The sequence below is a fragment of the Artemia sp. Qi Xiang Cuo genome, chromosome 5, assembly GCF_049724085.1.
Source record: "Artemia sp. Qi Xiang Cuo chromosome 5, ASM4972408v1, whole genome shotgun sequence".
Classification (NCBI taxonomy): Eukaryota; Metazoa; Arthropoda; class Branchiopoda; order Anostraca; family Artemiidae; genus Artemia; species Artemia sp. Qi Xiang Cuo.
The window spans coordinates 36,052,561-36,076,540 of NC_142798.1; the positions used below are offsets into that span (position 1 = coordinate 36,052,561).

A 23,980-nucleotide genomic window follows, 5' to 3' on the forward strand; every position below is an offset into this window, starting at 1 on the left:
AGTCCATGAATTCAAGGTATGGCTTTGTCAACTTGATTTGTACTGTTTACAAGATAAGGTGATTGGTTGCAGTTGGGTCGTCAAACGTGGTTTCTATGACATACTGAGTACTAGCAAACTGATGCTCAAAAAGCCTCTTTATGCAGGCCTGAAGGAACAACCAACGGGTTTATCCCGGTACAAGAAATGAGAGTGGTTTGGATTGAAAGAACTCCTGAAATTCAGCATACTTATCTCATATGGAAGCGCTTTTGGAAAAGTGGGCTTAGATATTTCGCGCCAAGTCTTCTAGTGTCTTTGGAAGTGACAAGTATGCATAGGATGAACATAAGGGAATAAGATGGCATGAGCATTTCACATTCAATATATGGGACACCATGGCTTTCATTAGCGTTGAAGCAGATCTATTGGCTCCAAAGCTGACGTTAGTAGTGTTTGTACAAAATTCAACAATATTTTGCTAGGGAATCGATTTTTTTTTAAATGACTTATTTGATTCAGTTAGTAAGACCCTCAGCCAATCCATCACTAAATTCATTTTAGTGATGGTAAAGTTCAGTGGGTAAAGTTCATTTCCGACGCAAATGCATGTAAAATTTTGATTCAGGATGCAATTCTGACTATAAAGGTAAGTTTATTTCTTAGTTACCTGAATAATCTGTTAATATTAACCTTGCCCACAATTGCTGCATAGCCTAACCAATACTCCATTATGTCGGTAGTTTAGACCAATCAAAGCCATGGCATAAAAAATTAAATAAATACTAGGCTACCTAAATAATATTCCAGGGTTCAGCTTTTTAAAATCTCAGTAGTTACAGCACTGTAAGCCAGTGTTGCTACATAAGCTTTTTAAAAACCGAGCATACGCAATCTTTGACAATTTTTCAGCCTTTTGTTTGAAAAAATAAATGTTTTCCTTAAAATACTTGCTTTATCCCAGATTTCCCTAAAAATCCACTTTACCCCAGATTTCCCTTTGTCCCTAGATTCAAAATAAGCGTCCCTTAGAGAAGTGGTTTCTCCCTAAAATAGGGTAATCTCCCTAGAAGTAGAAGCCCTGACTGTTAGTCTCTTTAATTGAAAAATGTGTATAGTGCCTATGGTTATTTGTTCCCAATAGTTTTATTTATGTCATTTCTGTTAGCAAAAAGTATTACATAACAAACGTTTTTAGAATTTAGCTACTCAAAAAACAACTTTTCCAAAAGATGGGAAGATCTGCTTCAGATGCTAATATATTTGGTAGTCAGCAAGGACACTGCTCAGATAATTGTTTGTTTTAATTCTTAATGCGCAAAAAAGCTGAGTCTATTCAATCACAAATAATAATTATTTTAATCATCAAAACTGAAAATTAAACATTTCAACTTTTTACGGAATTAATTTAAAAAACTTTTTCTACAAAATAAGTTTTCAAAGAAAAGTAAAGAACTCCATTAAACAAAAAATGAGCAAAAATAAAATCAAATAATCTACCAAGCGTGAAACAACCACAAATCAGCATCGATAAATAAATGAAACCCAAAACGAACTGAAATTACAATAATTAACCGAATCAAACCCAAAACGAGCAGAAATTGACATAAGTTGGGTGCAAAACTCCTGTGCCGTCACAAGGCCAGAACAAAATTTGCACTTTACTGAAAAAATTTAAATGCTTTTACTTTATAACCTTAATAAATCAAATAATATTAACATTTTGATTACTGAGACAAACCACTCGGTGGACTGGACACTCCCTCGGAGGCGGCCAGCGAGCGGACCGGTACCCTAGTGCAGGGAGGGCCGCCGTGGGGTAACAAAAAAATAAAACATTTAAAAAATAAGTACTTCAAAATTACCACTTTGTGCAACTAAAAAAAATATTTACGAATAAAAAGGCAGTGTTGAGCTGGTGACGGAAAAACAGGCCCCCGCCCCCCCACAGATGCTCCCCCTCCCTGAAGTTCTCTCCCCTCGTCTTTCCTTAAATTAAGCATGTTATTGTTTATATTTATCCTTTTATAAGCCATAATAATGCCTAAAAATTGCATCTATTTTCAAGGCGTCCCTCTGAAAATGAATGCTAGGTGGTGGATGGAATCTATTGTTTGGATATTGTGAAATATTCATGAATTTAACTCAAAGAAATGGATATTTTTGTTAAAAGCTCTTAAAACACTTTAAATGCATCTCTAATATCACTCCCCTTCCCTCCTACCCCCCTGGTTGCATGCTAGGATCCCCGATCTTCTACAATACACAGTTCTTTTTGCGTATATTAACGATATGGCTTTTTCACATTTTATTTTAGTCATGTTTTTTTAGCTGTCTTTTTTCTATGTTTTATTGCTTGTCAATTTGTTTGAAATAATAAAATCTTTTATTTACAGTGTCTGTGTTTTTTAGATGTATTCTTTAGCACAAGCAAGGCATGCATTTTCCTTTATTAATATCTTGAGAGCAAATTTATCCCGGAGCTTAGGAGAGTAATGCGTCATTCTAGTGTTTGTCAGAAATGGGAAATCTTGGCTGTCATGCAATAGGTTAATTTTAGAATATGGGTTCAGATACAAAATACTGTGAATAACAGTTTAGTCCTTCCAGTTAAGGCACAATACTATTGGAGGGGAATGATCTTTCGAGTTCTGGTGGGGTCAAGAACTATAGAAAAAGAAAAAAAAGAACAATATAAAATGTGTTTCGATCGAAAAATGAAACAGCGAAAAAAGAAAATGTCTTGAAGCTTTTGGTCAAAAATGTCAAAATGGTATTATCTGCCGGTGATGGATGCGCCGTCCATGTGTGAGATGCGCTGACCTTACATAAATTCTGTGTCACCATTAAGTTAATGAAAAAGGTAATTTGAGGGTTTCGGGTGAAAAAAAAATATTACGTGACAGTGTTGCATAATAATTACGTAAGGTTTGAGCAGGCGTTACGTTACCTACGGAGGTTCCCCCGGAGGTTCCTGTGGTAGGGTTACATAAAATTACGTCAAGCATATTAGACCTGTCCGTTTGAAACGGGGTAAGTCGTATGACATCATTGGAGTCCAGAGTTGTCAGTTCCCTTTAATAGAACTGGTAACTGTGTTGTGCACGTGTGAGGGGTTAAGAACTTCCCTTGTTAATTTCCCTATTATCCCGACCACATTCCTGGTAATTTAAACCCCTGGGAATTTCACCTAGAAATAGGCATGCGCCTGGAAAAGGGGTGTATACCGTGACGTCAGAGACTCCGGTAGAAATACTATGAACCTATGGCTGTCGTGACGTCGGAGGGCTGTCCTAGAAATTCAATACTATTTCCCTATGCCAGCCGTGGCGTCAGAGGGCTCCAGTAGAAACAGATGACCACATTGTACAGCTGCGAGGAGCTAGGAGCTCCCCCTTGTTAATTTCCCTAGTATCCCGACCGCATTCCAGGTGATTGAAATACCTGGGAATTTGCATAGAAACAAGTGCGAGGGGCTAGTAATAGCATTTATTTCAAATACATCCAAAGCAATAATATAAGTATCAAACATAACCATCAAACATAACCGACAAACAACTTAACCAACATCAAACATAACCAACAGACATCAAACAACAAAGATAACCATCAAACAACAGAACCACCAAACATAACATAATCATCAAATTACATAGCTAACAAACAACATAACCATCAAACAACATAAACATCAAACAACAACCAACAAACATAACCAACAAATATGAAACAACATAATCAACAAACAACATAACCATCAAATCTCATAACCAACAAACAACAACCAACAAACATAACCAACAAACATAACCAACAAACAACATAACGAACAAACCCCATAACCAACAAACATAACATAATCATCAGATTACGTAACCAACATTCCCGACAAACAACATAACGATCAAACAACATAACCAACATAAACATCAAACAACATAACCAACAAACATGAAACAGCATAACCAGCATAACCACATAACCAACAAACATCAACAAACATAACCATATCCATAACCAACACTCATCAAGCATAACCAACAAACATCGAACAACATAACCAACAAACATCAAACAACATAACCATCAAACAACATTACCAACATAACCATCAAACCACATAACCAACAAACATAACCAACATTGCCAACAAACAGCATAACCAACCAACATCAAACATAACATAACCATCAAATCACATAACCAACATAACCAACAAACAACATAACCAACAAACAACATAACCAAGAAACAACACAACCAACATAACCATCAAACATGCCCATCAAACAATAACCAACATAACCATCAAACCACATAACGAACATAACATAACCAACATTTATAACCAACAAACATCAAAAAACATAACCAATAAACATCAAACAACATAATCACTTGTTAATTTCCCTGTGTTAATTTCCCTATGTGTGTGCTTGAATAGATTGGGGGGATACTACTCACTTTTGCATATGTAGCACTGGTGTATCCTATTTTTTCTTTCTTTTCTTTTACCGCTAGCGGGGCACTGAAATATCATAGAGGGCTGTTTAATAGCTCATTTAAAAGCTAGTTTATATCTAATCGCTTTCTATAAATTATAATCAATAATGCCGTCACGAAGTGACATTTGCTACCCAAAATTGCGCTTTGGGTGCCGTTTTTGGAATGAAAAGGCTGGTAAGGATGAAAAAGGGTACCATTATAATACCCATGGTTAAAAACGCTAAATCTGAGACTTGCGATCCTCTTTCTTGTATATTCCCACTGCTAGCCCCAGGCACAGGGCACAGGTACCCCTGTCCTCCCCCTTCAATTTACGCCACTGGAACTAGCATGTAACTGCAAGATCGTAGAGAGACGTTTACAGGGTCAATTCAAAGCTCATGATCATTCCCTCGTGCTTTTTACATATTTATTGTTTAAAACAGTGTTAAAAACCGCATCGAGTTGTAATAAAACTTTGAGGTCTAGAACAAACACCGCCCCCCCCCCCACGCCCTTTTACCTCAAGTGCTTTCGATCAAAATTTTGATATAGCTATTTTGTTAAAAACAGTCCAAAGGTCATATAACTGTTGATCCGGTTTTTATAAGCCCCGCCCCAGCCATCAGGGCAGGGGCTGTTAGACATGCTAGATCCCATTGTTAGCATATAATGTTTTTTATGGAAGAGGTGGTCGCATAAACTACGAAGAGGGCTCATTCGATTGGGAATCGAAAGTTCTATTGCCCTTTTTGAGAGTCGCAAATGATCGGACGGTCACCAGCCCTCCCCTATCACGTCCTTTTCCCCCCAAATGCATCCGATCGAAATTTTGAGATAGTCATTTCGTTCAAAATAGTCCGAAAGTCAAATAACTATAACTCAGCGGTTGACAAATCCCTCGGGGCAACGGCTGTAACTTATGCAAGTTGCACATTGTTAATATATAAGGTCTTTGTGGAAGGGGTGGCCGTATTAGCTTTGGAGGGGTCTCATTCGATTGGAAATCAAAGTTCTTGTTCCTTTTTAAGAGTCCAAAGTGATCAAAGGGCGACCAATCCCCCCCCCCCCCCCGCCCGTTTTTCCCAAATGCTAGCAGACAATATTTCTAGGTAGCAATTCTGTTCAAAATAGTCCAAACGGCAAAAAACTATGCTTCCGGGTTAAAAGCCCCCCAGTCCCCGAGGCTACGGCTGTAAATTATGCAAATTGCTTATTGTTAACATATTGTAACATATTAACATATGTTATTGTTAACATATATTTTTATGGAAGGGGTGGTCGTATAAACTTTGATTGGAAATCCAAAGGTTCAGTCCCCTTGCTAAGAGTCAAAAGAGATAATGGGACAACTAACCCCCCCATGCCCTTATTCCCTTGGATGCATCATATCAAAATTTTTAGATAATCAATTTGTTGAAAAATAGTTCAAAGGACAAATAACTATGCCTCCAGGGTTGACACACCTCCCAGCCTCCGGGCAAGGCTTATAAGTTATGCAATTAGCCCACTGTTAACATATTATGATTTTTAGAAGAAAAGAGGGCATGCTTGATCCCGGATCTCCTAAAAGGCCTAGGGTATCAAGGTGAGACTTCGAGGAAATGATAAGAGGGATGCCGAACCCAATCAAAACATTCTATGGGCTTGCTCGTTGTGAAAGGGAATATCAACAATATCTAAAGAGCAACTGAGGGTATCATGTTGAAAATTTCAAAGTATATTGAGGAGGTGTTGAAGAGAGATTTTAGGGTAACCAGCCCTCGCCGCTTTGCTGTTTTTAGGTGCTCCTTCTCCTCAACACTCATTGAACATTTGGAATTGTCAAAAGGTCTAATAGCTATACTTCAAAGAATGCCACGCACCCGTAGCCCCCGGGGCAAGGATTGCAAATTATGTAAGTTGCCAATTGTTTACATGCAGGATTTATCATTAGGAAAAGGAAAAATATTTCATTATGGGTATATCCGAAAGGGCTAAGGGCATTAAGGTGGAACCTTAAAGAATGTTGTGGGACATGTCATACTAAATCAAAAGGCACTATGAACATTAAATCTATCAAAAAGGAGGATCTGTATTATTTTAAGAAAGGCTGAGGGTATTGAGTTGAAACTTTCAGGATATGCTGGGGATATAATGAAAAGTAGCTGGAGGGCCAACAACCCTCTCCCATGGCTTTCTAATCACAATCACTCCAAAAATTTTGGAAAGAAATATCTTTCAAACTAGTTGATAAAGTCAAATAACTATACATCTGGGGATGACTACCCCCCTCCCTCCAGGGTCCCTGGGACAAGGGTTGTAAGTTATATAAGTTGCCCAATGCTTATGTGCAAGGTCGGTAATTGGGGAAAAGTAGTATGTTTGATCCTGAGTCTCCAAAAGGGCTGAGGATCTTAAGATAAACCCTTTAGAAAATGTTGAGGAGGATGTCAAACAAAATTGAAGCACACTATATGTAGGAGGGTTTTCAAAAGGACACAACAGTATTATCTAAGGAACGGCTAAGGGTATTAATTTGAGATTTCAAAGGCATGTTGGGAGGCATGTTAAAAAAGGAACACAGAACATGCACCCCCCACCCTTCTTTCCCTTTTCGATTCTCTCTTTAACACTGATAGAGATCTTAAAACGCCATTTTAATCAATATAATCAACATCTAATAGCTAAGCCTCCAGGGATGCCTTGCTCCGCAGTCCCCGGGGCAAGGAATGTAAATTTTGCAATTGCTCCATTTCTTATAAGCAGAATTTATCATAAGAAAATGGAGGAACGTTTGATCATGGATGTGTCCAAAAAGGCTAAGGGTGTTGAAGCAAAATTTTTGGGAAACTTTCAGGGCTAATACTACTACTGTTGCTGACGTGGCTGCAAATGAGACTGGTTGTCATTGCAACTGAGACTACTTCCGACAGTGACTGCTACTACATCTATTTGTGTCTACTTTCAGTAAATCTTGAGGAGAATGTTGAACTTGAACACCAATAAAGGTGCAACTTTATTGTTGAGAAAAAACATCACTTTGATGTTTGGATAATTCGATGAAAAAATTTTATGTTGAAATAAGGAATGTTGAAAAACTTGAAATTTTGGCAATCAAGAAGCGAACAAAAATTAAGTAACAAAAACTTTCCGAAGAAGACATTTTTCAAAGAAAAGTGAAGAGCCATATTAAACTTAAAACCAGCAGAAATAAATTCCTGTAATATTTCAAACTCAAACCGACCAGTATTCACTATTAAAGAATAAGTAAAACCCAAAACAAACAGACATTAGTTAAACAAACATACAACAATACTAATATAAATGAATAAATAAATCTTGAAGCGAATAAAACTTAAATTGAATATGTGAATCAAACTTTAAATGAACAGAAATCTCTACAAACAAGAGTTTGGCTACTGTCCCCTTTCCCAACTCTAAAAATCTAAAGCCTAGTGCTTCATTTGCGCTTTTCTGAAAGCGAATTATATTGTAAATATTTTCTTTTGTACTTACAACATTGAAAATAAAAATATAATTACAGTGATATAAAATCTTGAATTGCTGAGCCTTCGGGAATTAATATCATTATATATCAAATATTCAGTTTGTTTTTATTAGTTTTTCCAAGGACTGTTCAAGGGATGTTCACCCAAATGACGCAGTAGGCCTTATACTTTTACAATTAGGGAAGTGAGAAGTGCCCAAACTTCTGTTTGTAGTAATTTTTATTCGTTTTAAGCATTATTTGTATATTCAATTGTTAATTTCATTCGCTTTAAGATTTATTCATTTATTTTTAGTATGTATTATATAGTTGTTTGGCTGTTTGCCTGCTGTATGGTGTCTTGAGAAGACATGGGGGCTATCAGCGTCACTAATGTTAATTTTTGCTAGTTTCAAGTTTGACTCGGCTACTTATTCTAATTTCTGTTCGTTTTGAGCTTCATTTATTTATTGATAGTGATTTGTGGTAGTTTTACGCTTGGACGATTACTTGACTTCATTTCTGCCCATTTTTGGCTTAATGGAGCTCTTTACTTTTCTTTGAAAAACTTGTTTTGTGGAAAAACTTTTTTTAAATTAATTTCTATTTTTTTTTATTGACATAGTCATTTTCATGAAAAAAAAAATGTCATGTCTTTCCGTTTTTTTTCTATAAAAATCCATAGTTTGGCTTTCTATTTGTATGTTGGGAGACACTCTGGGCCAATCGCATAATTGTGTGGGGTTGACATGCCCAATATCCTTACATACATAGTTGCTGGACCATTCTAATATGCTGAACAAAATAGTTGTCTCAAAATTTTGACTAGATGTATTTGGGAAATAAATCGGCCTTAGAGACTGGCTGATTGCCCTCTAATCTCAATTTACTCTCAGAAAGAACACTATAATTTTTAATTTTGAATTAAATTAGCTTCTTTAAATATTTCAATGATCTTTCTAGCTATTATAGAGTGGTGCTGCTTATAATATTGCTTATATGTCTTTTTGAAAACCTGAATGCATACAGTTTTTTCGTTTAATTGGAACTCTCCCTAAATGCTTCCTAAAAGTTTGACCTTAATACCCTTAGCGTCATTAGTTACAGTAACTGCAGTGGTAATATTAAAAGTATACACATAGTGGCTTCTAGCCTGTTCAAAATCCCCCACAACTTACTCTTAAAAGTCTAACTTAATAATACACGTTGTCTTTCAGATGTTTCTTTGTCACCTTTGTGAAAGCCCACATGCTCATAGTTTGTTTTGATTTAGTTCAACTTCCACCTAAACATTTCTTATATTTGATTACTGAAGACATTGTTATATTTTCTTTGGACACCTGATTATAAAATGGCTATCTCACAATTTCGATCGAATGTGTTTGTGCAAAAGAGGATATCATGGAGGGAGGCTAGTTTCTCTTCATCAAGCTTGACTCTTAAAATGGACCTAGAATTATACATTTCCAATCAAATAAGTCTCTTCTAAAGTTCAAAAGACCACCCCTTCATAAGAACCTTACATGCCCCCAGAGTGTAACTTACAACCCTTACTCCCATACTCTGGGGGGTTGTGTCAACCCCAAAGGGCATTTTATAAGATCTTTAGATTATTTTTGAACAAATGGCTGTCTCAAAATTTCAATTGGATGCATTTAGGGAAAATATGACGTGGGGATTTAGGTGCCCTCCGATAAATTTGACTCTTAAAAATGGCACTTAAACTTCGGATTTTCAGTCCAATGATCCCCCTCCGAATTTTATACAACTAACATTTCCTTCAAAACCATATATGCCCTCCGGATATAACTTACAACCCTTGCCCTGAGGACTGTGGCGGGGGGGGGGGTTCATCCTTAAAGACATAATTTCTGGACTTTTAAACTACGTCAAACAAAATAACTATCTTGAAATTTTAACTGGGAGTGTTTCGGGAAATGATGGGGGTGGGGGGATAGTTGCCCTCCAATCACTTTTGACTATTAAAGAGAGCACTAACCCTTTCAATTTCAAACCGAATGAGCCCTTTTCGAAGTTTCTACAACAACAAATGGCCATCTTAAAATTTCTAACAGATCCGTTTCGGAAAAGTACGACGCGTGTTTGTTTGTGTGGGGAGGAGGAGGATATTTGCTCTCTGACTAGTTTTATTCTTAAGAAGAGCAATACAAATTCTGATTAGCGATCCAATGAGCCCTCTGCGAAGTTTATACGACCACCATTTCTATAAAAAACCTTGTGTGCCCCCAGGGCGTAGCTTACAACCCTTTCCCTGAGGGCTATGGGAGGGGGCACCCTCAAAGACATAATTTCTGGTCCTTTCAACTATGCTGAACAAAATGGCTATCTAAAAAATTCCGATTGGATGTGTTTAGGGAAATGATTGGTTGACCTCCAATCACTTTCGACGCTCTGAGGTTTATATGACCATCCTTTCTATAAAAAAAAAACCCTTATATCCCCCAGGGCATAACTTACAACTAGACCCCGAAGCCGCGCCGAAAAGTTGGCGGCGCGCTTCCGAAAAAAAAAGCCGGCGTGCCACCGAGCTTGCATCAGCGCGCTGACGCCGCCGTGTTTTTTTGTTTTTTTTCTCTCTCTTTTTTGGTTATAGATATCGACCTCCGGGCTTCAACCGTGATCCCGGATAATCTGTTTCTTAAGGATAAATACTTTCACCTTGGGCTCACCATGTATATCGGTTCGTAGGAAGGAGAAGAAGAAATTTTTCTTGAAACAAAAATTCTACCTTCCACTTTAAAATTCTGTTCATTTTTCTTTCTGATTTTTCGGATGAAAAGAGGTAAGTAAAAGAGCATTAGGCAATTCAGGATGTTGTCATAGGCAGCGCAATCGAGCTGTCTAAGTAAAGAACAATGTTGGCACAATGTATTATTTTTTTATTTTATTTTTCCATACCAGGGCAATTCGTATCGAAGGAGTTGTCGTAGAAACTTCAAAAAGGGCGCATTCGATTTGAAATTGGAATAACTAGTGCCCTTTTTAATAGTCGAAAGTGATTAGAAAGCACCTAACACCCCTTTCATGCCCACCATTTGCCCACACATACCCAATAAAAATTTTAAGATAGCCATTTTGTTCAGAGTAACTGATTTCCACAGAGAAAATATGTTTTTTGAGGAGGTTACTCCCCCACAACCCTTAGGGCAAGGGTTTTGTATTTATGCCCTGGAGGTATATAAGAACGATGTTGGCACAATGTATTTTTTTTTCCTTTAGACCAGGGCACTTCATATCGAAGAAGTTGTCGTAGAAACTTCGAAAAGTGTTCATTCAATTAGAGATTAGAGTGGCTTGTGCCCTTTTTAATAGTCGAAAATGATTGGAAGGCAACTAACACCCCTTCTACGCCCACCATTTCCCGAAACACATCCAATCAAAATTTTTAGATATCCATTTTGCTTAACATAGTTGAAAGTTCTGAAAATTATGCTTTTGAGGATGACAACCACCCTCACAGCCCTTAGGGTAAGGGTTGGAATTTATGGCCTGGGGAAATGTAAGGTTTTCATGGAAAGTGTTGTTGTAGAAAGTCAAAAAGGGCTCATTAGTTTGGAAATCGAAAAGTCTAGTGCCCTTTTTAGTAATTGATAGTGATTGGAAGGCTTGACATTTTTATAGTAGAGATCGATGTGGGTATAATGTATCATTTTTTGTTGTTATTGTTGTTTAGACAAGGGCACTTCGTATCGAAGAAGTTGTCGTAGGAACTTCGAAAAGGGCTCATTCGATTGAAAATAGAAAGGGCTGATGCCCTTTTAAATAGTCGAAAGTAATTGGAGGGAAATTAATCCCCCTAACACCCCCACCCACCCAATTGCCTTTATGTTTAAAAATTAAATGTTGCCTTAAAATTAAATCAAAATGCACTGTGTTTATGCTAATTCCCAATAAGGCATCTCAGCAGTATCCCAAGAACAACTGAGGGTATTATGTTCAAACTTTCAGGGCTTCTTCTGCTCTTAAAATTTGACCAAATCAAAATAGCGTAAGTGTATCCAAGCTATCAAAGAAAGTAAACAAATTTTTTTGCGAATGTTATCAAGTTTTCCATTTCAGGTCAACTGGAGGAGGTATGAAACTAAATTAAACACTATTATTTGTATCCAGATTTTTATAAGGGTCTATATTGTTAAATTTTGCTGAAAATTGTTTTCCAGCATACAAATAGCAGACCAAACTTAAATTCTTAAAAAAACGAAAAGATTTAAAGTATGATTTTCTTTTCCCCTGAAAAGACTATGTCAATATAAAACGAACAGAAATTAATTAAAAAAATTGTTTCCAAACAATAAGTTTTTTCAAAGAGAAGTAAAGAACTCTATTAAACCAAAAATGAGCAAAAATAAAATCAAATAATCTACCAAGCGTGAAACTACCACAGATCAGCATCGATAAATAAATGAAACCCAAAACGAACAGAAATTTACAATAAATAACCGAGTCAAACTAAAAACGTGCAGAAATTAACACAAGTTGGGCTTAAAACCCCTATGCCTTCCCAAGGCCAGAACATAATTTGTACTTTACTAAAAAAAATACAAATGAATATGCATTGTCAGTTTAATACACATATACTGATATTTAGTAATCAAAATGTTAATATTATTTGATTTATGAAAGTTATAAAATTCAAAACATTTACATTTATTTCAGTAAAGTGAAAATTATGTTCTGGCCTTGGGAAGGCATAGGGATTTTGAGCCCAACTTTTGTTAATTTCTGCTCGTTTTGAGTTTGACTCAGTTATTTATTGTTATTTTTGTTCGTTTTGGGTCGATGCTGATTTGCGGTAGTTTCCCGCTGGGTAGATTATCTAGAGCTAGTATAGAAATATATCTATAGAAATGAATTACATTTTTTTTGCACAGTTAGCAGAGCACATTGAAGTTGAAGTAGCCTTAAACTTTGACTTGAAACGTTATAGCTTGACCACTTCTTTCAGAAAAGAATTTTGGAGGGTTATTCCGTGTTGATAAGAAAAGAGGGTAAAGGTGCAGTTTAGTTCCTCTGTAGTGTAGGGCACAGGAGCCCTATGGTGCAGGTTTGTTCTCCCTTATAAAACAACTTATTTCAGCAGATACAAAGAAGAAGCCCATTTGCGGCATTCTGTGGGACCCCAAGGTCCAAAACTAGTATCAGATCCCGCGAGTGGCAGTTTACGCTCGTCAAGCTGGCTGTACCGGCCACATGTGCCCCAGCTAAACGGCTCTTTAGCACGACAGGACTGATAGTGACTGCAAAAAGTTAAATGACTCCAGGCAGAGTGAACAAACTCACTTTTGTTACATGAATTGTACCTGAAGTGATGTAACCGCTGATTTAAATAGTTGGTGTTGTCAAGCCATGTTATTTGGTTTGTATGCAGTGTTTTTTTGATGTTGTTATTTGTTTGTTGTTTTTTCACTTCCTTTTTGTATGTATCTGATGAAAAGGAGAAGTTTGAACTTCAAAATTTGAAAGTTATACATACATTAGCCCAAATCATTAATAAGAAGGAAATGACTAAACACGGGATCTTATAGGAACAATGCGATGTTAAACATAAACAAATCATAGGTTTCCCTGGGTCTAGTGGCTAAAAATGAGAATTCTACTTGGTTTGATCGACGGTAAACATAACACTTTCCCCACGGCCCAACAAATTCCTGTTTTGTCATATTGTTCTTGTATGTTTTTAGCCAACCATTTAAAAATCCTTACTAAAATCAAGGTTGAATGTGCTTGGTGAAGTGGAATTTTTATTATTTTTTTAAACCACAAAAAGCGGCGCGCCGTGGCGCCCCCCCGGGCTAAAATAGGCGGCACGCCGCCCAAAAAATTTAGGCGCCTCAAATTTAACAGTAGTGATGTAAACGCTGGTTTAAAATTGTTGGTGTTGTTAAGCCATGGTATCTGATTTGTATACAGTGTTTTTTCGATGTTGTTATTTGTTTGTTGTTTTTTCACTTCCTTTTCGTATGTATTTGATGAACAGGAGATGTTTGAACTTCAAACTTTGAAAGTTATACACGCATTAGCCCAAATCATTAATAAGAAGGAAATGACTAAACACGGGATTTTATAGGAACAATGCGATGTTAAACATAAACAAATCATAGGTTTCCCTGGGTCTAGTGGCTAAAAATGAGAATTCTACTTGGTTTGATCGACGGTAAACATAACACTTTCCCCACGGCCCAACAAATTCCTGTTTTGTCATATTTTTCTTGTATGTTTTTAGCCAACCATTTAAAAATCCTTACTAAAATCGAGGTTGAACGTGCTTGGTGAAGTGGAATTTTTATTATTATTTTTAATCAGAAAAATCGGCGCGCCGTGGCACGCCGCCGGTCTAAAATCGGCGGCGCGCCGCCAAAAAAAAAATCCGCCGCTGCCGATACTGAATCACACATTCTCCGCCGTCATTTCGGCTTGGCGCGGCTTCGGGGACTACTTACAACCCTTACACTGAGGGTTGTGTGCGTATAGACGGGGGGTTGTCATCCTCAAAGTAATAATTTCCAGACTTTCAAACTACGCTGAAAAAATGGTTATCTCAAAATTTTGAATGTATACGTTTGGGAAAATAATTGACACGGGGGGGGAGTTGCCCTCCATGAGCTCTCTTTGAAGTTTCTATGACATTTTTAACTATAAGAAGTGCCCTGGTCTAAAAAGTAAAAATAAAGAATATAATGTGCCCATATCGCACTTTACTTAGGTAGCACTATGCTGCCTATGATATTTTTTTTTGATATTAATATTATACAGCACTGGAAGTGCCAAATAGACCAGGTAAGCCCCCCCCCCCTCCCCCCTAAAATTTAGCCTATGGGCGCCCATGTATAGGAATTGTTTCCGCTGGGCTTAAGTTTAATATGGCTATTTAATTTCCTTTGAAAACATTCTTTTCGGAAAGTTTTTTCGGAAAGAAAACTAATCAAAGCAAACGACAATATATCCCTCATTAACTTATTCGTGAAACATGGGAAAAAATAGAAGCCTAGCATAAAGCTGCATAAAGCAGGATTTCGGGCTCAAGGAAGCATGATCCTTTGCATCTGATTTTGTAACACTGACAATAACTCGAGCGCAATTTCGAAAAGAAATAAACACTACTGAATTGTGTTTGACTTTTCTTTTTAGATTGAAGCTGAGTTGCATTAATTATTGTTGCATTGAAAATATTTGCAGCTAAAGGTATTGTGTTGAGAAGAAAGAAAATTAGTCATATTGAAAGAAGTCTCAACTGACATTGCTGTCAAGAGGAGGCTCAAATCTGTCAGATCAGATCAGATTGTGTTTGACTATCATTCAAATAAAGTTTATAAATAAAAAGGTAGGCTGCTGAAAAATTGCTGGTATATTAAAACTATAGGCTAGTTCAAAGTTACATTTAAGATAAGGTACATAGGCTAACAGGTAAATTTGCAGTGGGCCTTATAGCCTAATTTAGCTAAGATGAAAGTGAAAACAACATTTGATGCCTTTTTTATGCTCTTTTATAATTTAGTAATTGTTTCTGTGGCTAATTGCAGTAAATTTTTGGCAGTTCATATTATTGACCTAGGAATAAAGTGAACATATACCACTTGATGCATTTTTTTATGCTCTTTATAAATATAATAGGCCTAATTGCTTCTATCAGGAATTCAAATTTACGCAACTTAAATATAAAATGTTTTCTTACCAGTTCAAGTTTTTGAATGCTGTTGTAAGAAAAAATGGCACTGAATTTTGCAATTCAAAACTTTGCTGTTGACATTCATGGTATATTCCAACTCAGGGTAGGCCTATATATTTGCACATTAGGGGGTGGGGGTGGGTGAATTTGAATTTCTGATAGAAGCAATTAGTATATTTGTAAAGAGCGTAAAAAAAGGCATTGAGTGGTATGTTCACTTTATTTGTAAGTCAATAATATGAACTGCCAAAAATTTACCCTAATTGCATCCTGAGCCCTTATAGGGACCCTGAAGGTATTTTATATGAATAATGAAAGAGCATAAAAAAAGCATCAAATGATGTTTTCACTTTCATCCTAGCTAAATTATATGGCCCACTGCAAATTTACCATGAAATTTACCCATCCCTACCCCCCTAACATGCAAATAGCCTATATACCCTGAATTATCAAAAGCAAAGTTTTAAATCTCAAAATTCTGTGCTATTTTTGTTGATGGCATTTGAAGAACCTGAAATGGTGGGAAAACAGTTTATATTTGAGTTGCTTAATAAGTGAGGTTTGAATTGATATAAGTAAGTATTTTTGGAATATATTAGCCTACTCTTGAACAACCTATTTATAAACTAGTGAAATGTTTTTAACCACTTTTCAATAACTTAACTAGTGTTGATAACTTCTTTGTGTGGTTACAAAAATGAAATACCTTTGAGGCCCCTTTAAGGGCTCAAGATATAATTAGCCCCAGAAGCAGTTATTGAATCATAAAAGAGAATAAAAAGACATCAGTTGACATTTTCATCTTTCATCTTTCAAGACCTACTGCAAATTTACCAGCTAACATATTAGGGCTTTTTTTGTTGTGGGATATTTGCAAAGAGAGTAGAGTTATAGGTAAATATTGAGCAGTTCATATTATTGACCTGCAAATAAAGTGAATATATCACTAGGTGCCATTTTTTTATGCTCTTTCTGAATATAGTAATTGCTTTTCTAGCAATTTAAATTTTAATCTCTTTTAGGACCATTGAAAATAATTATTTTATTCTATATTGTTTAGGGTGTGCATGTAACTGAACCCCTGTATAACCAAACCACCATGCAATTGAACCCCCATATAAACAAACCCCTGTGCAACTGAACCCTTGTGCAACTCAACTCCCATGCAACTGAACCATTGTGCTACTGAACCCTTATGTAACTGAACCCCTGTATAACTGAATCCTTGTGCAACTCAACCACCATACCTACATTGGGTAAAACACAATAGGGTTATGAACCATAGTTATTTAACTATGGTATAGTTATTTAACCTTTAAACTGTTTTAAATAAAATTTAGATTGGATATATTTGGGGGAAAAATAGGGTGGGGTGGAAGCCCTCTGATCACTTTTAACTCTGAAAAAGTGCACTGGAAATTTTGATTTCCAATCGAATGAGCCCCCCCCCCCCAAAGTTCATACAAACTTTTTCTACAAAAAACCTTATGTGTTAGCAATGAGCAACTAGCTTAACTTACAGCCCTTGCCCCAGAGGCTGCTGGTGGGGTTGTTAACCCGAAAGGCATGGTTATTTGTTCTTCAGACAATTTTGAACAAAATGTTTATTTTTATTTTGATCAAATGTATTTGGGGGGGGGGATGTTGGTTAAGAGGGAAAGGCGGATTGTCCTGTGATTACCTTTGATTATTTGAAATTGAACTTTCAATTTCCAATTGAATGAGCCTCCTTCAAAGTTTTTTAAAATCATCCCTTCTATAAAAACCTTAAATTTTAACAATTGGTAACTTGCAATAACATACAGATTGCTGATACAGGTGTATCAGCAATTTTTTTTTGAAACAGTTTAGTGTATCAAGATGAAACTTCTGGGGCATCTACCTGCTACTGCTGCAATTAATACTGCTACTACTACTACTAATTCAACACTATTATTACTTCTCCTGCTGCTACTATGACCTCTGCTACTATTAAACTAGCATTATTAAGGCTACACATATCAAGTTGAAAATTTGAGAGAATGAGGTATTTGAGGTGGAACTTGAACTAAATCAAAAGACACTATGTGCATGCAGATTTTCAAAATGGCATATCTCAAAATGGGATTTGTGTATTAAGTTGGAACTTTCAGAGAGTGCTTAAAGCAAAAGTCAATTCACCAAAAGGAAATATGTCCATGCTCAGGCCTGGACTTACCACTAGGTCCCTAGGCCCGGACCTAGAAGTGCAAAATGCTAGTGGGAGCAATAAATTATCACTGAGTAATTTTTTCCTGACAAAAACTGGACTGATGTGATTTATTGTCACCAGGTGCACTTTGCCGCCATGCTGCCTATTCACAGAAAAGTGACTTTAAAACAACACAGGAATTCCATGGTCACTTATAAACTGTCAGATGTCTCCCAAGAATAGTAGCTGAGAGTTTGGTATTACCCCTCTCTTTCATCACTTTTTGCTCATTAGCTGTGTTCTGTTAAAACACAGTTACATGGTTACACACAGTTACAGTTACATGGGGGTTTAGTTAAATGGGGTTGAGTTGCACAAGGGTTCAGTTGCATGAGGGTTCAGTAGCACAAGGGTTCAGTATCACGGGGGTTTGGTTATACAGGGGTTCAGTTACAATGGAACCATTGTTTAGACACAAAAATGAGTTATGACATGTGTTTCAAATTTACTATTTCATTGTAAATCTATTTTGTAAAAGTTGTATAATTCACAAACATTGATTTGTCAAGGTTAAATTGAATCCAAAAAAATCAACAAAAACCTGCTATGTTTTCTTCTTATTTTGTTAGGCCACTTGTAAACTGCCATTTCACCTATATTTTAAAAAACATCAAAGCTAACAGTAGGAACATGGTAGATGGAAAAATGGAGAAATTGTTCTGAATTTTTCATCCAACATAATTGTGACAAATCAATGATTGCGGTTTACACAACTTAAACAAAATGGATTTTATAATGAAATAGAAAGTTTGAAACAAATGTTTTAACCCTTTTTATACCGAAAAAAAACATAGAAAGAAATTATCGTTTTCAACAGTCCAAAAAAGCCTTAAAACTGAATTTGGAAGAAAAGTAATTATAATATTAAAAAAAGCATAGAAAATGGCATCTAGTGGTATGTCCACTGTATTTTTAAATCAATAATATGAACTGCTCAATATTTACCAAGTTATAGGGTAAATGTATAAATGATTTGACAGTTGAAAATGTTAGTGGATTTCAAAATTTTTAAGAAGTTTATTGGCATTATATTTGACTTAGTTGAATTTACTTTTGTATGTAAATTCTTAGCTTTGTCCAAAACATGGGTAGGATTGTGATGGGTCATTTGATAGTTCTATGACATACAGGCCCACTGGGTTCATAATTATGAAAAAAGTTCATATTTTTAACCTAGGTTTATAAATGGTTAGAAAAAAGGTTCATAAAGTTCATTTCTTGTCATCAGCTGGAAAGCACTTGCAGTTGCTGTCTTTTTCCTTATAAAGGACAAGCAAAGCAAATGTAGGTGCAAAAGTTTTATTTAGAACATTTCAAGCTGTAACACTCAGCATGTTTTGTGAACATACATTTTCTTCTGTTCAAAAAGACATTGTTACATCTAATTTGGTTTCTAATTTGTTACATCTAATTTGGCCCCTATATCTTCTTGTACTAAGCTATCTTTTAGTCTTTTCCTTTTTTTGTCTTGAGTCTTTGCTACCTTCATAGAGTTTTCTAGTAGTAATATTCCTAAATAGTTGATTTAAGCTTATGAACTGTAACATAACTTCTTGGCAGAAGATCATAAGTTGATTGATTATTCTTTTTTTTTCTTTTTCTTTTGTTTTTTACATGGATTCACACTAATGCTTTTTGCAAGGACCTTCTACACGACATTGGATCTTCTTACTTGGCATTGCTTTATGATGAGACTACAAATGCCAAAGGTGCAAAGAAGTTGAATATCATGATTAGATACTGGTTGGAGACCAGTATCTAGTGAAGAAAGAGTCTCTGTACTCCACCTACAGTCCTTTTTCATAGGACATGCAAAAGTGGAAGATTTACATCAGCACCTACTACAAGCTCTAAAGGATGCTAACCTTGATCTCCATCAAGTCTTGATGGTGGGAAGTGATGGACCTAATGTCAACAAGAAAGTTTGGAGGTTATTTGATTCCGAAGTTAGAACTGTGCACAGCAACCAAGGCCTAGCTGACATTGGGACAGGCAACATACACATAGTCCACAATGCTTTTTTGAAAGGTTTGGACCATCACAGATCCAAAGTTTCCAATTTTGCGATTCGAATTTTCTACTTCTTTAGTGGTTGGCCTGCCCGTTTAGCTGAAACATGTGCCAAGTCGATGGCTAACCCTTGTTGTTTCAGCTGAGAGACTTGATGAGCAATGGGATGCTCTCAATGAGTATTTCCTGAAATTCATCTCTAAGAAAAGACCAGAATTGATAAAGTCTAGTGGATAGCAAGAGATTTCTAGCAGTCTCGAGTGTACCACAACTAAAGTGTTAGTCCTCTTTGTCATATCTTTTGGAAAGCTATTTGCTCAGTTCACAGAGTTGTTTCAACAAGAAGAACCACTTATCAACATTCTGAATGACGAAATGCGTCGACTAGTAATGATGACTGCCAGCCGTTTTGTCAAGCAAAGTGCTTTGACTGATACACCTTAAGGAAAACCATTGATTGCAAATTCAAATAATATTATTGTATATTCCGACTCTTTATCAAGCCTTGAGTTGCTGGCCTCAGCTCCTCAGTACAAGTTGGACATTGACACTTATCATTGTCTTAGTATTATAGATAATTTTGCTTCAAGTGGCATAAAAACTTATTTTTAGTACATTCCTATCCACTCTGGCATAAGTGGTAATCATCAGGTTGATGAAATAGCAAAAAATGCTATAAATATTGACCAGCCAAGTGGGAGACCAATCCTGATTAGAGATATTTACTGATGGAGGCTATCAGATATTAATTTTATTAAGATTAATCCTATCCTTTCCCCCTTTCCCAATAAGCATGTTTCTAAAATTTATCATAGAATTCGTTCTGGAACAAATGGACTAAATTTTCTTGCATTCTCGTATAAGTTTTCTAATTCAAGTGGTTCAATTCCCCTGTCCCCTCTTTACAGGCACTGTAATATGAATAATGAAACAATTGACCATTATCTATTTGAATGTAATATGCTGACGTCTGCACAACATACTTGTAAACTGTTAAAATGCTTCAAACACCACAAAATCTCACTATCAGCCAAGAGCCTAGCCAACTATACCTGCACACAGAGCATAGAAATCGACATCTATCATCTCATAATTGAACCCCTAGAGTCGAAAGATCTACTGAAAGATATCTGAAAATATCTAATAATCATGAGGCAATCAAGCCAGTAGCTCTGTAGCCCACAGAGTGAAGCAAAAGGAAAAGGGCTAAATAGTATTACTGAAAAGCCCGCCTGCTGTTAAATAGAAGAAGAAGAAGAGAAGAAGACCATTGAACACCTGGAAAAAGATTTGATTGAGAAGAAGTCAGTTGAAAAGGAGAAGAGACAAGTAGCAGAAAGGCTTCTTCAAGAAGCTAATGAAAAGCTGAGAAAAGCCATAGATGCCAAAGACTTGTAGAAATAAGCCTCACACAAAATTTGATTGAGGCTTTGAGCCGGAAAATGCGCAAAGATGATGAGGCAGCCTGAGAGGTTGAGCGGATACAGAGCAGGGTAAACAAACGGAAGTCGTCCTTAATTTTGTTATGTTTTGCCAAAAAAAAGGAACAAGTAGAGTGGACTATTTTGTACTATTGTATTTTGGGTAAATATTTACCCAATCATATTATTGAGTTACGACTAAAGTGAATATACCACTCGATGCCTTTTTTTATGCTCTTTGCGAATATAATAGTCATTTTTGTCATTTTTAGCCGCCACCCCCTTATATACCAATTCAGGGTATATATTTGCACATTAGGGGGGTAGGGGGGAAATTTTAAAATTACCTCTCATTTACATCAGAAATAAAATTACCCCCACCCCCCTAATGTGCAAATTTTTGCACACCAACCGCCACTTTTTGTGTCCACGGACAGTTTCTGAGGTGCACCTATTGTAAATTTAGGTTCATAAAAAGCGCAATCAATAGTTCATAAAGTTCATATTTTTGTGGTCAAAAGTTCATATTTTTCACAAAAAATCTAGCGGGAGGCCTGCTTCAAGGATCAGCTAGTCATCTACATATTAACAGCTTTGAGGGAATCTTGCCAATTTCATTAATGAATACTACCTATAAGAGTGTTCCTATCAAGGTTCCTTGGGGAATTATATGCTAACTAGGGAGGGATTCAGAGAGAATATTTTGTATTTTATAGCTTGGGATCTATTTAAAAGAAAACATATATAAAATTTACTAAGAAAGGGTCTACTTAAAATTATTAACTGAGAAATGAATTAGGGTGTTGTGATCAACCAAGTCAAATGCTTAAAAATATGAGGCCAAGCAGCAGTTCCTCAGATGATTAAAAAAATCTAGTAAAATGATTAAAAATGATCAGTAAAATGATCAGTAGATGATTAAAAAAATCAAATCAGTAAAACTACAATTGAAAAAAATTTTTTTTTTTTTTCATATGAAATATTATTACAAATAATCATCATGAAAATCTCTTGTTGTTGGGAAAGTACCCATAAATTCGACAACTATGTTTTTGTCAAAGAACCCTTTGATTTCGATACTAATCGTTTCTCATCTGTTTTACATGTTCAGTGAAGTTTCAAGCAAGTCACCTATATATCAACAGGGCCTGTTGCTTTCTGTCGAAAATTTCAACAAGGTTACTACAAGATAGGCCTATTCTCAAAAGAAATGAATCTCATAATAGAAGCCAATATCTACATTTGAATTCAGCTGAAGAAACATTTTTAGTTGGTCTGGTATTCCACTACATCAGACAAGAATTTTCAACACTTGAAACATAGTTTTGTCAATATAATATTAGCTGCCATTTTAACTTAATTTTATAAAGAAAAAGTCAATGTGGCTACATTTCAGAGAAGATCAGATGTATTGTGATGCATTGATGCTGATCACAACTCTTTTTTTTGCAAAAAAAAAAATAACCAAGTAATGACAGTTTGAACATTTCGTAGCTAAAAAAATTGTCAGGAGCTCATTTTGTGTTAGAATCAGGAACCTGATTGAATTGAATATTCTTTTCTTATCTGGGTGTAATGGATATAGTGTCCACGTTTTGCATTGTCAAAATATAATGACAGATTCAAGAGATATTGTTCCAAGTCACAACTAAGCAGAGTTATCCTGTTTTGAAGGAAAATTTTGACAGTGGTTCCAAAATTGCATCTTTTGTAAAGTTTATTTATTCTCAATTTTCTAAAAGGATGAAGCACTTTGTCAAAGGTGATTTATGCTTACATTGAAGTACTTGCTGTAGATTTTAGTCTCTGAGATTTCCTAACAAAGCTAGGGACAAGATGAAAATACTATTTGATGCCTTTTTGTGCTTTTTCCTAAAATAATAACTGTTTCAGTCACAAGTGCATCCCCCTTACAGTTCTATATATAGTCCTAGACTGTATGTTTATACAAAACTTGGAAACAGATGGTAAATTTGCAGCTTTCAACATAATTTAGCTAGGATGAAAGTGAGTGCATCATTTCCTTTTTTATGCTATTTCATAATTCAATAATTGCTTCTAGGAGAAATTATGTTTTGAGCCCTCAAAGGAATAAAACGGCTAAAAACAGCGTGTAGTAACCAACAGTTTAAAAAAAAATTTTCTAAAAAAACAGACTTGTGAGAAAAAATCACCCTTTGTGGCTGATCAAAGAATGGTAATTATTATTTCCATTGGTCTTAACAGTAAAATGGTATTGTGAGAATAAATTTGCTGAAATTGTTCAAAAAGCCAGAAACCCCTCTAAAATGATGTCAGTTTTGCTGTGATGTCATTTTTATAGGGATTTCGGGCTCTTTCTAAAAATCCCTCCAAATTTGTTTCCAAAATCACATTTTACTATTAAGACTAAAGAAAATAAAAATTACCATTCCTGAATCTGTTGCAAGTAGAATTTTTTCTCACTAGACATTTCTTTTAGAGTCAAGTTTTTAACATTTGGTTTCTCTGTTTTACCTTTTGGGGTCTTATTAATGGCTCAGAATGTAATTCCCCCCAGAAGCAATTATTGAAGTATGAAAGAGCATAAAAAAGGCATCAAGTAATATATTCACTTTCATCCTAGCTAAATTATGTTTAAAACTACAAATTTACCAAAAAAAAAAAACACCCTAAACAACAAAATTCTTACTTCCATTGTTACCCATATGCAAATCATT

General features: G+C 35.8%; 1 protein-coding gene across 2 annotated transcripts in view; it reads left to right on the forward strand.

Annotated features, from left to right (window-relative positions):
• The first annotated feature begins 15,039 nt into the window (after window positions 1-15,039).
• The window catches only part of Tsp66E (Tetraspanin 66E), a 39,241-nt gene continuing 30,300 nt past the window's right edge, over window positions 15,040-23,980 (forward strand). Inside the window, exons 1-2 of one of the 2 annotated variants that reach the window (XM_089089530.1) lie at window positions 15,040-15,058; window positions 15,233-15,275. The gene's annotated coding sequence lies outside the window, so the exon portion shown is untranslated. Of the gene's footprint in view, window positions 15,059-15,127; window positions 15,276-23,980 lie in introns of those variants that run through there. The other variant, XM_089089529.1, reaches the window with a different exon arrangement.